Here is a 13,825-nt window from a genome sequence, read left to right as displayed (position 1 = left end):
GGTATATACAAAGGCCTAATCTTTTTGGCGACTGGACTTGTTTCAAAGGACATGTGGTCTCATTCATGTAAAGTGGACGTTTCTGCTGGCCTCTCATCTCTTGAGTAAAGGCCATATTGCACAGAGTCCCCTTCACACATGTTCAACCTATGTCTCCCTTGTCAAGGCTTATGTGTGATTCTCCCATGTATGCCTGCAGGACACAGCTCCACCAACCAGATCAGACCTATCTCCAGTGGGACAGTGTCCCAGAGGTCTGATTTGTGAAGCCATTCCTTAAATCACTGGGAGAGTCCACACAGACCAGAATGAGGGACACCCCCTCCCCATCAACCCTTCAGCTTCTCCTCCTCTTTGGGCCCAGCAAAGAACACAATTAAGTCTCTGACACAAAGCTAAAGTTTTGACTGAAGCTCCTGTTGCCAGGAAGAGTCTCCTAGACAACATAAGGGGCTGGTAGACCTTGCTGGGCATAGGCATGGCTGGGTGCAGCTCAGCTCAGTAGAGTCTTGAAAGCTGGAATTGGAGGGTCACCCCGACCCTTCAGCTTACCATCCTCCAGCATCCCAGGCTCCCCCACTCTACAGCAGTTTTGAATAATCTACCTATCATTTCCTCGATAATTATTATCATGATAATAACTATTGCTATAATGCTAGTACCAACCCTGGATGATCTATAACCCAGTCCAGAGCCATCAACAGGCAGAATCACTTACTTGGTGTTTTGGCAGACTTTGCTTACCCACCACACCAGCTGCTTTCTGTCTTCATGGGCTGACTGTTCCTCCCTGGTGCAGCCAGGTCGACCTGAAATATTTCCTAGGGCCCTAATGACTCAGCAGCCAATGAGGTTCTTGTGCTTTGCCGTGCAGGCAGGCGTCCTTAGCAGATCCCCTGCATAGATAAGCTGAATTCTAGAGTTCCGCTCAGAGTGCATCCCAGCAATCGGAAATCTCTCTTCCTTGGCACTTTTTCCTCCAAGGTGACAGAATGGGTCAGCCTGGTGCATGTGACTCCTTGGGGACTCCTTGCTAGGCCTGTGACTTCATACTTGCTGACTAGTACCCCAGCACGAGCACAAGATACAAGTGTGGCAACAAGCATTTGCTCGATATCTTTAAATGTTAGGGGATGTGTCATGAATTTATTTACTTAGTCCATCCCCCCCCCAACACACACACACATAAATGCCATCTTTAGCCAAGATACATCACAGATTCAGTAAAGTAGACTCAGATTTGGAATCTGGATGTCCCATATTTTAGTTCTTGGGAACTCAGTTCATTTAGGACACTATGATGAAATATCTTGGTTCAGGTCATTTGTAAGCAACAAATTTATTGCATATAAATCAGAAACTATGGAGCCCAAGATCAAAACAACAGATAGCAGGGTAGTTGATGTCAGCAATACCTTTGACATGTCTTCACTAAATGGGGAGCAGGCTCAGGTTCCTGATATCACCTCAGGGGGTTTGAGTCTCAGGAACTTGATGTCTCCCAAAGGTCCCACCTGCAACGTTACTGACTGGAGATTAAATCTCTACATATGGAGGAGAGAGTGTGGGGCACAAACAGGCCAGAGCAAAGCTGGAACTGACATTGAAAAAACAGTAGCAAGCAAAACACAGGGTCAAAAGAAGAGCTGCAAAACTCTGGTTCTGTCGGATGATGGGCATGCCTTCTGCCTGCCATGGTAAACAAAACCCATAGGAAGAGAAAAACCAGCCGGAGACACAGAAGAAGCGGACACAGAGCTGGGAGGAAGACAAACACTGACCACACTGAGTGAAGCTGTCCCCTCCTCTGCTTCCCACCTGTGACCCACAGCTTAGCCTCAGGACACCAGGCTGGAGCCACAAGGCCTTGAACCAGGTTTTTCTGTGGGATGACAAGTGTCGGGCTCCATCATTTGAATGTGACTGTTCTTACCCCCCCCCCATCATGCCGAAGCTTGCCCACCTGTGAGAGATGATGAGACCATACTAAAGCAGTCTCGTCCACACGCACAGCCCCTTCTGTTTGTGGCTGCTTCGCTTTCTTCTTCTCCATCATGTTGTAAGCCAGGGGTCTTTGCTGGAGGCAGGATCTGTGTGTTGGACCTTCCAGCCAACAGAATCATGACAGCACAGATGTAAAAATCCAAAGAAGCTTATTAGCATATAGACTCTGGCTGTATACAAAAGGACAATATATCATGACCAGCTAGGGAAACACGACAGGGAGCTGGTTCACAATCTGAAAATCAGGGCTGTGGAGATGGCTTAGTGGCTAGGAGAATTTGCTGCTCTTCCAGAGGATCAGAGTGATTTTCAGCATCCATTTTAGGCAGCTTATAACTGCCTATAACTTCAGTTCAATAGGATCTGACACTTCTCTCTGGCTTCCATGGGCACCTACACACACACACACACACACACACACACACACACGCGCACGCACGCACGCACGCATGCACGCATGCACACAAACACACACTTGCACATGCTTATACTCAACTCATAAATAAAACAGCAAGTAAATAATTTGAAAATCAGTCAGTATGATTCATCAGATTAACAAATGGAGAAAGCATAGGCTTATGCACATAAAGCAAAAAGTTATTTGGCAAAATTCAACAGCCAGGCATGATAAAAAAAAAAAACTGTCAGCAAGCTAGAAATGAAAGGAAGTGTTTTGACCTGGTAAAAGGCACCCACATACAACAAACTTAATGATGACTGGACATTCCCTGACTCTAGATGGGAACAGACAGGGACAGTACCCTCATTTTTTTCCCCAACATCCTAAGTCCCATATAATGTAATAAGGTAAAAAAAAAAAAAGAAACAAAAACCATGCAAATGATAAAGGAAGAGATAAAATTATTCCTTTTCTCATACAGAACATTGCAGGCAACCTATAAAAAAAGTTCTTAGAATTAGCAAGGAGTAAGCTTGCAGGTTTTAAATACCACTGTATTTCTTCATGCTACCAGTGAGCAGCTGGAAACAAAAGATATTATTAAAAGTGTCACTTATAACAGTCCTGAGAAAGAGTCTGAGCTGGGCTTCCAGTTCAAGGTCCCGGCTGGCACTTTTTATAGGAAGGGTCCAAAGTTTGATGGTGTGACTCTCCAGTCTTGTTTTCCCTGGATTCAAACTATCTGAAGCTCAGAAGTCTGACCTTAGCATAGGGTCCTGGAAAGGAACAAGCAAGTAGTCATAGTTGTTATTAGCATTAACAATCAATTAATCAAGTAAGTGAAGCATAGGGCCCATCAACCAATCAGCAGCACCTACTAGCAATCTTATCTGTGCAAACCAGAAGGTGAGAGCCCAAAGCCCAAGCATTGATTCCTTCTGGAACGTCCTCATGTAGGATCTGCTGAGGTCCATGAGCTCATGTGATGTCATGATGTTGAAGGGGCTCTGGGGCTGAGACACTTCCCCAATTTGTAGAATTCTCATGTGAATGGAGCAACTGAGGCAGCTCTAGCCAGGTCACAGAAAAATCAGATTAGAACCCATACATCTTGACTACCGCTGCCGCTGTTACAGCCACCACCACCATCAATATCCTCACCAGCAGCTGCACCACCACCAGCATCACCTCCATCTTTATCACCACCGTCATCACCGCTATCACCATGATTGCAATCCTTACCATATTCACAGCACCATTAACAGCATCATCCGTATCACCGACAGCGGCATTTTTCTAGAGCCTTGTCATCTGCACCATCAGATGAGTGGTTATGGCACCCAGGTCTCTTTCTGGCTTCTTCCTTCTTGGGTATTGTGGGAGCTGCAGCCAGGGCCAGGAACGGGTTATCTTTATCCCACACCTGCCTATTCTGGCAAGAGGTTCCAGGCTTTGAAAATCCACAAGGGCTGGGAGCTCTCAACAAAGCCAAAAGCATCTCCATGTGAACAGTGAATCCTGGAGAAGTCCCTGGGCTCCTAAACCTTTATACCTTGTCTCTTTTGCAGTTCATCTCTCTGACTGTTTCTCTGGGACTCTCTTTGTCTCGCTGTCTCTCTGTCTCTGCTTCTCTGTCTATCTCTGTAACACACACACACACACACACACACACACACACACACACACACACACCACAAGCATTCCCTCCTTGGTGTTGAAGAAGCATGCAGTGTGCTGACCATGTTCAGAGCATCCCTTCAGAACAGGATGCTGACAGTACTGAGAGTCATCGATGGTTCCCTATATCCAGTTGTTTGATATCTTTTCCAAGTAAGACATACGTATTCCTAACCCATGAAATTGAAATAAATTTAAATGAATGGATACAAGAGGAAAATCAAGTGTCTGGAAGTGCCTAGCTCACAAAACCTGAATTACCATAAATTACTGGGAAAATTATCCAAATTTCTGAGTCCTAAAGCCCAGAGCTGATGGAATCTGACCTGCTTCCTGGAACCTTGGCTTTTGGGTAAACACCGGAGTCCGTGCAGGTGGGTTAATGCAGGGTGGGAGTGTGTGGTTGGGCAGGCATAGGGGAGGGGAGGGGAGGGTGCAGAGTTAGGGGTGCAGAGCTAATGCAGAGACAAGGTACAGGGCTGGAGGTGTAGGGCTGGTGGAGGGTGCGGATGTGGGGCTGTTTGGTCTGTTTCAAACTTCGCAGCTGGTGTCAGGGCAGCCTTGACTTTTCTATTTTATAAATAGAACTACCATGCAAGCTTTCTTTTGAAGACAAATCCTGTGAACAGAACAAAGTTACCACCTCCACCTGGGGCCACATCCCACAGTGACTTCTCTCTGCCTGTCCTAGAGCTAAGCTAGCTAGTTGGTGGAGAAGAAGCCCCAGGCAGGGACCAGGGGATGGGATCCAAAGTGAGTACCAGATATGCTCTATCATAGAGGCTCTGGCAGCTATGGTCTGACGAGGTTCCCTGCCTTGCCAAAAGGTTACCTCTGTGAGACCCTGGATATGTTGGGAAGTTAAAGAAGGGTCCCCGTAAGCCCAGTGATTCCTCCCACTTGCCTACTACCTTCTATCCAGCAAGCATAGCCTCGGGCATAGAAATCTCATTAAAATCGTTCCGAGAAAAGCATCTTTGCCACAGAGTTACAGCCTGGCTGGCAAGCAGAGTCCCACACCCTACATCCGGAGCTGTGGAAGATGAAGGAGCCTCCAGGAACCTCTGTAGGAGACAGAGAGAGCCCGCTGGGGCTGAGTGGGTGCTGCTGCTAATTAAGTGGGAGATAAGGGGCAGGAACTTTAATTAGCATCATAAGGAGTCTCCACCTCTCCAAGAGCTTCGTGGAGGTGTTTTAGTTGGAACAGAAGTTCAGTCAGGATGAGAACAGGTGTTGGAGAAGGGAGATGAGCAAGCCGCTGCCACAGCTAGCACAGCAGAGCGCCTGCCTGAGTTCACAGACCCATCTCCTTTCCCACCCTACACTCTTCCCTATGATACAGACTCTCTATCACAGGGCAACGGGGGCTTCTGAACTAGTAAAGGGCTCCTGGCAGGGACTGAATGGTGCCCTGCTTTGAAAAAGAAACACTTCAGCCTTTAAATCCCTTGGGCAATCAGTTCCTCTCTGATGTGGTCAGCATACAATGACTACCTAACAACCTGGCAATGATGTTCTCCTGGAGCCAAAAGAACTGGCCCAATGGCAGGGAGGGAACATTCTGTCAGCCCCAACTCCAGGCCTTGGAGTAAGCCACTTGCTTCTTTGGTCCAGCCCTCCAGTGTCCTTCAGCCCATCCAACAGACCAAACCCTGTGTGAAAACTTCTCCGTTACTACCATCCCAGGCTTCCTAAAAGGTACTGCTTTAGGGCTGGCTCTGAGGACAGTTCTAATAAGCAAATGTGCTATGCCAAGGCCCTGCTGTCTTGGGCTTTTGGTTCCACAGCTGAGTACTCGGCTTGATTGTCCTACTTATAGATGAGGAAACAGGTTCAAGGAAGTAGAGAGACCTGTTCAAGCACCAAAACCTGGTGACTGTTGGATCTGGGTCCTGGCTGCTGCCCATCAGCTGCCCACATGTCAAGTTGAGACTGTTGCCTCCTGAGGGATTTCCAAAGAAAACAGAAAGAATCCATCGTGTCTGGGGAGCCAGCTATGGCTATACATTTTGGCAGTAGCAAGGGACTGGTGACACCATGGATCTAAACTGGCCCATTAGACATGCTTAACTGACTTTCAAGGTGACCCTCCTACACAAGAGGGACAACACAAGAACCCAAATTTGCCCTGGACTCTACTAGCACACAGTGAGAGCTGCAGAGAACAGTGGGGAGCCCAGGGTATGGTTTCTGTTCCTTGGGCTGTACCAGGAGGTATGGAGATGGGGCTACTGTCTCAGAGCCTCAACTACTTGGCACAGACCTGGTCTCCAGCTGCAGACCAGGGCTGAAACCCAATCTGAAGTACTCAAACTGCAAAGCCTGTCAGAGCCACTTCAGCTGAGAAGATTGGGGTCAGGCACCTGGGGATGGCAACTCATACCCAGCTCCAGGGCCTCCTTCTGGAATGCCAGATTGATTTCTTAGGGCAGGATTTTCAATATAAAAAAGTCAATTCCATGTCCCTCCTTTTAAGCCTTCTCAGCCACAGCTGGCTCCTCCATCAGGCCAGAGGGAGTGGGATTGTCCCTAATACGTAACAGCCTCATGCTAGCTGAAGCGTCTGTTCACCCCACCCCCACCCCATCCTTTACTTTCAGAGGTGTGCCCATGGGCATGAGTCAGGGTAAGCAAGGATGATGTAGCAAGGCCAGCCCACCCTGTGAAGCAGCCAGCTGTGCTAAGGCTTCCACTGTACTCGGGAAGGAGAATGGGGAGAAGCTTGGGTGTTCAAGAACTAACCACTTACTTGAGAGGTGGGGTAGGATGACAGGCTGGAACGTCCTTTTGACCAAGGACAGTTATATCATGGAGCCACCTGTCTCCTCACTCAGCCCTAAAGGTCATCCTGTTTGAGCTCTGGGATGGGGGTAAGACTATGGAATTCTTATTTCTGGTGGGGCTGGCAGATGTCCAGATAGCTGTTAGGCTAAATGAACAGAGAGTAGACAGTAGACCTGCACTGGATGGTCTGGGGCTTGAACCACAGATGTGCTTTGGGGAGAGAAGGTCCTCACCAAAGAACAAGAGCATAGAGTCATGGGATGGCTGGCATTCATGATTTTCTGAGATCTCAGCATCTGCCCTAGGAACGTCCTCTCCCAGTTTCTCCACAGTCTTAACTTCCCTAACCTCCCACTTGTCTCTCCTGCGCAGGATGGAGCCTAGTTTCAGGACTGCAAAGCAGGCAGGCAGCCAGACCTTAACGTCACACAAAAGCACAGGAAGAGCTGTTTCTTGCCAGCTCTGGCCCATGGGGACATCTAGGTGCCCTTTAGGTGGTGATCTTCCCCAGTGGGCAGGTTCCTCCTGTACACTGATGTTTGATGCCCGTACCTGGGCTGGTGTTAATGGCACAATGAAAAGGAACCTCCTGGCCTTCAGCAGTGGAGTTGACTGTCCCAGCTGGGGCCCAGCCAGAGGGAGGGAACACATGGCAATCCATCAACATACCACAGCCAAATTTATGTTTCCAATGCCGAGAAAGCGGATTTAAATTCGGCAAATGGACATCAGGGTAATTATCTTCACCGGGACTGGGACAAGGTCCAGGGCTCTCTGAGGACAGGGCAGGAATGTACTATGAGCTTCATGGAGACGGTGAGCTGAAACTGGTACCAGAACAGCCCAGCAACAGAAAGGGAAGTCAAGGCTGCTCACCCTATCTGCCAGAAGAGAATCATTTGAAGAGAGAAGCTCAAAGTTAGTGACTGGAGCTGCTGGGAAAGCCCCATTGGCTTAATTGGAGATAAATAGAAAGGCCGTGGATGTGACTTCCACCATGAATATTGATGAGCCTCATGGCCTTGCCTAGGTAAGCACCGGCTCCAGCAGGCACTTGAGTTGGCTCTGGGATCATGCTTGAAACTACACAAGCATTTCTGGATTTCTGGATTGGAGATGGAAGGAGCTATTTGCAGATGCGTCTTTGACAAAAAGGCGTGTGCAGAATTCCCCTGGGCAGACACTGTCATGAGGGCACAGCTTCTATGGGTATGGGAGGAATGGAGGAGGGTAACGTCATGAGATTCTAGATGCTGCCAGAATGTTAGTGTCCCAAATGTCCAGAGGCTGTGATATAAAATGAGGAGGAGCCCCCTGGTGTCAGAGCTGGGTCTCTCTTCCTTCTCCAATGACCTTAGCATTGATATCCCAGAAGTGACAACAATAATGTCACTCCAGGTATTTGTAACAATCCATCTGGTAACACAAATGTTAGAACATGCCAGAAATTGAAGGGAAAAAAAGTGTTCCCAGGTGCAAATGACCTCTTTCATACAGCAATGTTGAGATCATTCAGAAACTCAGGGCAGGTGGAGTCTTGCCTGACACCTGCTGGCAGAACAGCATCTCAATATCCCCCTGCCTCCAGCCAGCTGCACTAGGAAGGCTCAAGACCATGTTTACCAGCTGGCATCCAGCTGGGTTTTAGTTGGCAAGATCCAATGTCTGTAGATCTGGGACCTAGGCATCTTGGGGGATCTTGATGACCTAGAGCCCTCTTCCTGTTCCTTGGGGCTTCCTCATCCTTCAGGTTCCTTTAAGCCTGGATCCCTGGAGTTACTGCCAGGATGGGCCCACTCCCTTATCCAGCCCATCTGGATAAGAATCCTATAGGTAATCTCCCTCACCATAAGAAAAGTCCTAGATGCTGTCACCAGGTGCTCACAGGACCTTCTCCAGCTTTGTCCCTCCTGCCCTGTAGGAGGATGGGTGTGGGGAAAATGTAGAGGCCACCACAGCGGTGGGGCCCCGGAGGGGCTTCTACACTGTGGCGGGTCCCACATTCGGGAGGAACCCTATAGTTCCAGCGGCCTAGAGGCTTTGGCGGTGGGCCCCAATAACACGAGGAAGTCTTTGGTTCCAAAAAGGTTTATTGTCATGGCGGATGATAGATGGATCTAGGCGTACCCCCGAAAACTCAGGGCAGTCCTGAGTTATATATAGGGAGGGAGAAAGGGGGAGGATTGGGGGAGGATCTGGGGGAGGCATGTTTAATTTGTTCTGCCCTCTGGCCTTCATTAGTATGTAAATCTCTAGGGCCTGAGGCCTATAGCCTGGCCTATGTGACTGAACAGTGTAATTCTATAGAGACCGTGACTGCTTTTCAGGATCCTGGATTCTGGGGGGCACCAAACTCTTGCCGGTTCTCACGCAGAATCCCACGCAGAGTCTCCAGAGTCTCGGGGTTCTAGGCACCTGCTCAACCATGACCCAGGATACCCTTACGCAGTCCCACAGATGGGTATCTACATCCATGAGAGGTGTGTCTGCCCCCAGGACATCCTAATTAGGATGCGTCAGTTGTCTCCATGGGGTCTTGGAAGCCCTCTCAGCAGTGGAACACTGCAGCTTAACAGAAAAAGACCCCAGGCACTTCAGGGCATCTCAAAATGCCACAGAGATACAGGGGTCAATCATACTCTTATTGATAGTCTCCACGGTGCTGTAGCCTGGTCAGGACTTTTTGGGACTGTGAGGAGGAAGGTATGTGAGTGGGTAAAGATGGCAGAGAACAGGGAGGGGTGGGAAACACAGAGTCCTGCACCAGGTGCTGAAGAGAGACACTGAGTGAGAAAGAACCAACATGGAGACTGGTGGTCGTAAGCCTCCTGTATGGCTGAACTCCACTCTCAGTCTCCTGATTTGCTGATGGGCCAGGAGATGCCTGAGCTACAGGCTGTGAGTGCCCACAGCAGCTCCAAGAGTCTTGGTTGCCAGTGCCCAATATTGAGATGCCCAAGGACACCCAAGGTCAAAGGGGTGGGAACATCAGTCCCAATCCCATGCTCCCCCTTTTTAATTGCCTAACAAGAGAAATATCTTCCTTGTAATAATCTTTTGGGCCTAGAGATCTGTGTCTTCAAGGCCTCAGGATAGAAAGTAGTAGTGTGAATGCCCTACTCAGATCCAGGGAGAGCAAACTGTGGAAGCAGAGGCTAAGTACATGGGCTATCTTTTCCTGTAGAATCCTTTCAAGGAAATAAAGGTTAAAATGAGCAGGGCAGGGGCTGGGCTGTAAGGTCAGTCACAGGGCAAGCAAGGTAACCTAGTCACAAGGGTTAAGAAACACAGAACTATAACATGCACTATGTACATGTACATACCCTATGCACACACATACATACTGTGCAAACAAACACCATATACATGAACACCATGCACAAGTATCCTATGTATATACATGACCCATGTAAACATGAACACATACCCTGTGTATACACATACCTTGTGTATATACACACCATGTATACTCATGCACACATACATCCACATATATACCCTGTACATGCTTACCCCATGCGTATATATCCCATGCACATACATTCCATGCATACATACCACACACATATAGACCCTATACACATATATCCCATGCAATTACACCCCATGCACACACACATGTACATGTAAACTCCATAAACATACACCCTATGAACATCTATACTTCATGTATACATATACCCCATGTACACACATACACAACCTCTACAAACACCCAGTGTACACATACCACACAATTCTGTGTATGTACATACCTGCAAGCATACATAGCATGTACTCACATGTGTATGTTGTGCATTCACACCCTGTACATGCTTATCCCATGAAGACACACTCATTCATGCACACCTCATGCACACATATCTCATGTACACATATACCCATGGCACATGTAAACTCTAGGCATACATCCTATGAGCATACATAAACAACACACATACATCCTGTATAAACACATACCCAATGCATATACACCCCACCCCACATAGATCCATGTACACATAAAGTCCATGCACATGCACACCCATGCACATACATCCTATGTAAACACATTCCCTATGCACATTCACACCATGCATACATACTTCATATGTACATACATAGTCCACACATACACATAGGGACTTTATTTGTGCTTTATGTGTCCCTGTCAGCCTCTAGGCTTCAACAGTCCCATGGCTTTGGTAGAGAGGCCAGGGGCTACCTCTTCTGCCCACTCTGGGGTCACAATGGACTCCTGTCACAAAGAGACCCAATACTCATGACCCTTGAAGAAGCCAGGTGGCCAGTGTGGTCCCTGGTCTAACCTCTATAGCTGGGCAGCTATTACACCCCCTCATGGACACTCATAGTACAACCTTTTCCAGGTTGTTTGTGGGATGTGGGTCTCTAAGAAACTGGACTGAATGGTCCAGGCCAGCCTAGCATATGGTTTCTAGGAGCTGTGTTGGTTCCTAGAGAACCTGTGACAAGTCACAATGATCTCAGGAGAGTGAGAGAGCAGAAGGGACCTGGAGACTTTGCTGTGACTCCTGTCCTGCAAGAAAGAGCTTCTTATACCCGCAGCATCTCCTCTCTGGCCTATCTGTTCTCAAAGCTTCAGCCATGGGGAATATCCCTAGTTCACTAAGGAAGGTTGATCTGAAAGGGTAGGAGAATCTGTTCAAGATCTGTGACCGGAAGGACACTGTCAGGTGTTGGGGACACTGTCAGGACTAGGCCTCTTGCCTTGGGCTCCTGTAACTCTCACCCCAGACATTGGGGGTCCTGATATGTCTGTGCACAGGGGTGAAAGCATGGTTGGGAAGGGCTGAGCACTACCCTGGAGAAGCAGAGTCTGTTCCATCAGCAAATCCTGAGTCTCTCACTACACAAAACACTGGCAGTTTATGAGAGTTCAATCCTGACTCCTTTCCTAGGAGGAAAGATGCTGGCCAGGGGACTTCGTAGGCCAGGGGACTTCATAGTCTGTCTGGATAATATATGCTTGAGAGTCCTGCCCTCAGCTACTGGTAGTGACTTCTGCCCACATCTGTGCTAGGAGGGGTTCAGAGCGAGCCAGACACCCAGTTTATGGATCTGCAGCATCAGAACGTGCATGCTGTCTCTTACAAGAGATCATAGGAGGAAAGTCCCATGATACGGAGATACAGACATACAAGGCCAGGTGTTGAAATCCAAATGGGACCCAGGTCTGGGGTGGAAGTCACCAGAGTTGGCCACAGGGGTAGTAAGGGAAATGTTGGGCCAACTTCAGACATGGTGTTCACAGTGACCTCAGGGGTCTCAGGATATCCGCTCCATGCAGGACCACAGGAATCCACCTGACCAGGCTTGGAGGAATAAGAAACAAGGTGAGTTGGAGGTGAAGGAGAATTTTCCAGAAGGACCTTGCCTTCTCCCCAGAGGGTCACTTAATCCCTGGCTGGCCCTGCAGCTGACAAGTGCAGATTGATTCAGGAGGCTGCCCCTCCCCCACCCGCCTCCACAGGGAAGCCGAGGCTACCATCTCTTGTCCCTCCTGTCCTGGTTATGTCCCTCAGGGTGGGAGCTGCATCGATCCTTCACAGAGGCGGTTTCTGAGGGACTCTGGCTGGAATCATTTGCAGGCGGCCAGCTGGTGGGGACAAAGGGCTTTTCTTTGTCAGCCTGTCAGGACAAAATTCTTCACAAAGAGCCTGAGACCCACCACCTGCTTTAGCATCAGCTGCAGGGCCCAAGCTGTGTCTCAGGGGTGGGAATCAGCAGGTATTGGGAGATTTAGGCTCTGGTTGCCAGGGGTAGGACCTGCGTGTGGTTGTGGTCCCTGAAGGGGATTGAGGCCAATGTTCCTGAGCCTTGGACACATAAGTGCTGAGGCACAAACAAGGAGACAGGGCTACCCCTCTGGGTTGTGTCATACCTAGTCTGCCCCATGCTAGACTCTGAAGTTGTAGATCATAAATGTTGGCACTGGGATTTTCCCATGAGAGTTCCAAACAACCAGGAAGTTAAAGGGTAATCCAGGCACCTGGTCCTTAGCACCAATAACACGGGACCATTGCTACCTCATTCAACAGCTGAGGAAACCAAGACTCAGGAAAGTGAATGGCTTGCCTGAGGTCACTGCGTGGGAGGGGCTGAGCAGTTCTAAATCAGCTCTGGCTGCCAGCCATGATGCTGTCTCTGGGCCAGCGGCAAAACTTGGAGCCAGCCGGGTGATCTCTCTCATTCATCACCACAGTGCTCCCTGGAGCTGGAGCCCTCCTCAGAGTATTCATAGAGAGTTAAGCGCTGAGTGCTGAGGTGCCGGTGGTGGGAGGAAGGCAGAGCACTGACTGCCCCAGCTTTGCAAAATCGATGCCCTATCGGCAAAGAGGAGCACCCACAGGAAGTCAGGTGAGGAAGGAGGTCCTCCGTCTGCTAAAACAATGAAAGTGGGCTTTTCACACGCTAGCCACAGCCATAGATGATCCTGGCTAGCATGCTGGCAGCTGCTAACCCCGGATGACACGTCCCCTTAACCCAGAACCAGACTTCAGGGTGTCAAGGACCTCCCTCCCTACAGACCTGGAGCTGCCACCGAGGCACCAGGTATAGCCTGCAGCTTGGTCACTCTGCTTCAGAACATGACTGGAACTTGGAGTGACTGGTAGTGTCCTGGGCTAGGAACACCCAGAGCAGCCAAGGGTGAGGATGAGTTCTGATCAGAGAGGGGAAGGAAGTATAGCCCAGCCCCCTGTACTCGCAGGGTTGATGATGGTGAGCAAGTGTTCTGAGCTTTCATGTCTCTGCTCCTGCTAGACAAGACCTGGCCTCGAGTTCCCTCTCCCTGTGCTCCTGCTGCTCTCTGTAGCCACCTGCCCATGAGCCCTAGTCATCTCAGAGGAACCCTCAGCCTGGTTGAGCCTGGTCCAGGAGTGGGGTTGAGAGTGATCGAGCAAGGCCCTGGAGACAGATATTTCTTTCCTCCCTTCCTTC

The sequence above is a fragment of the Grammomys surdaster genome, unplaced genomic scaffold, assembly GCF_004785775.1.
Source record: "Grammomys surdaster isolate TR1022 unplaced genomic scaffold, NIH_TR_1.0 238, whole genome shotgun sequence".
In the NCBI taxonomy this organism is placed as follows: Eukaryota; Metazoa; Chordata; class Mammalia; order Rodentia; family Muridae; genus Grammomys; species Grammomys surdaster.
Note: the sequence above shows the minus strand (reverse complement) of the source record.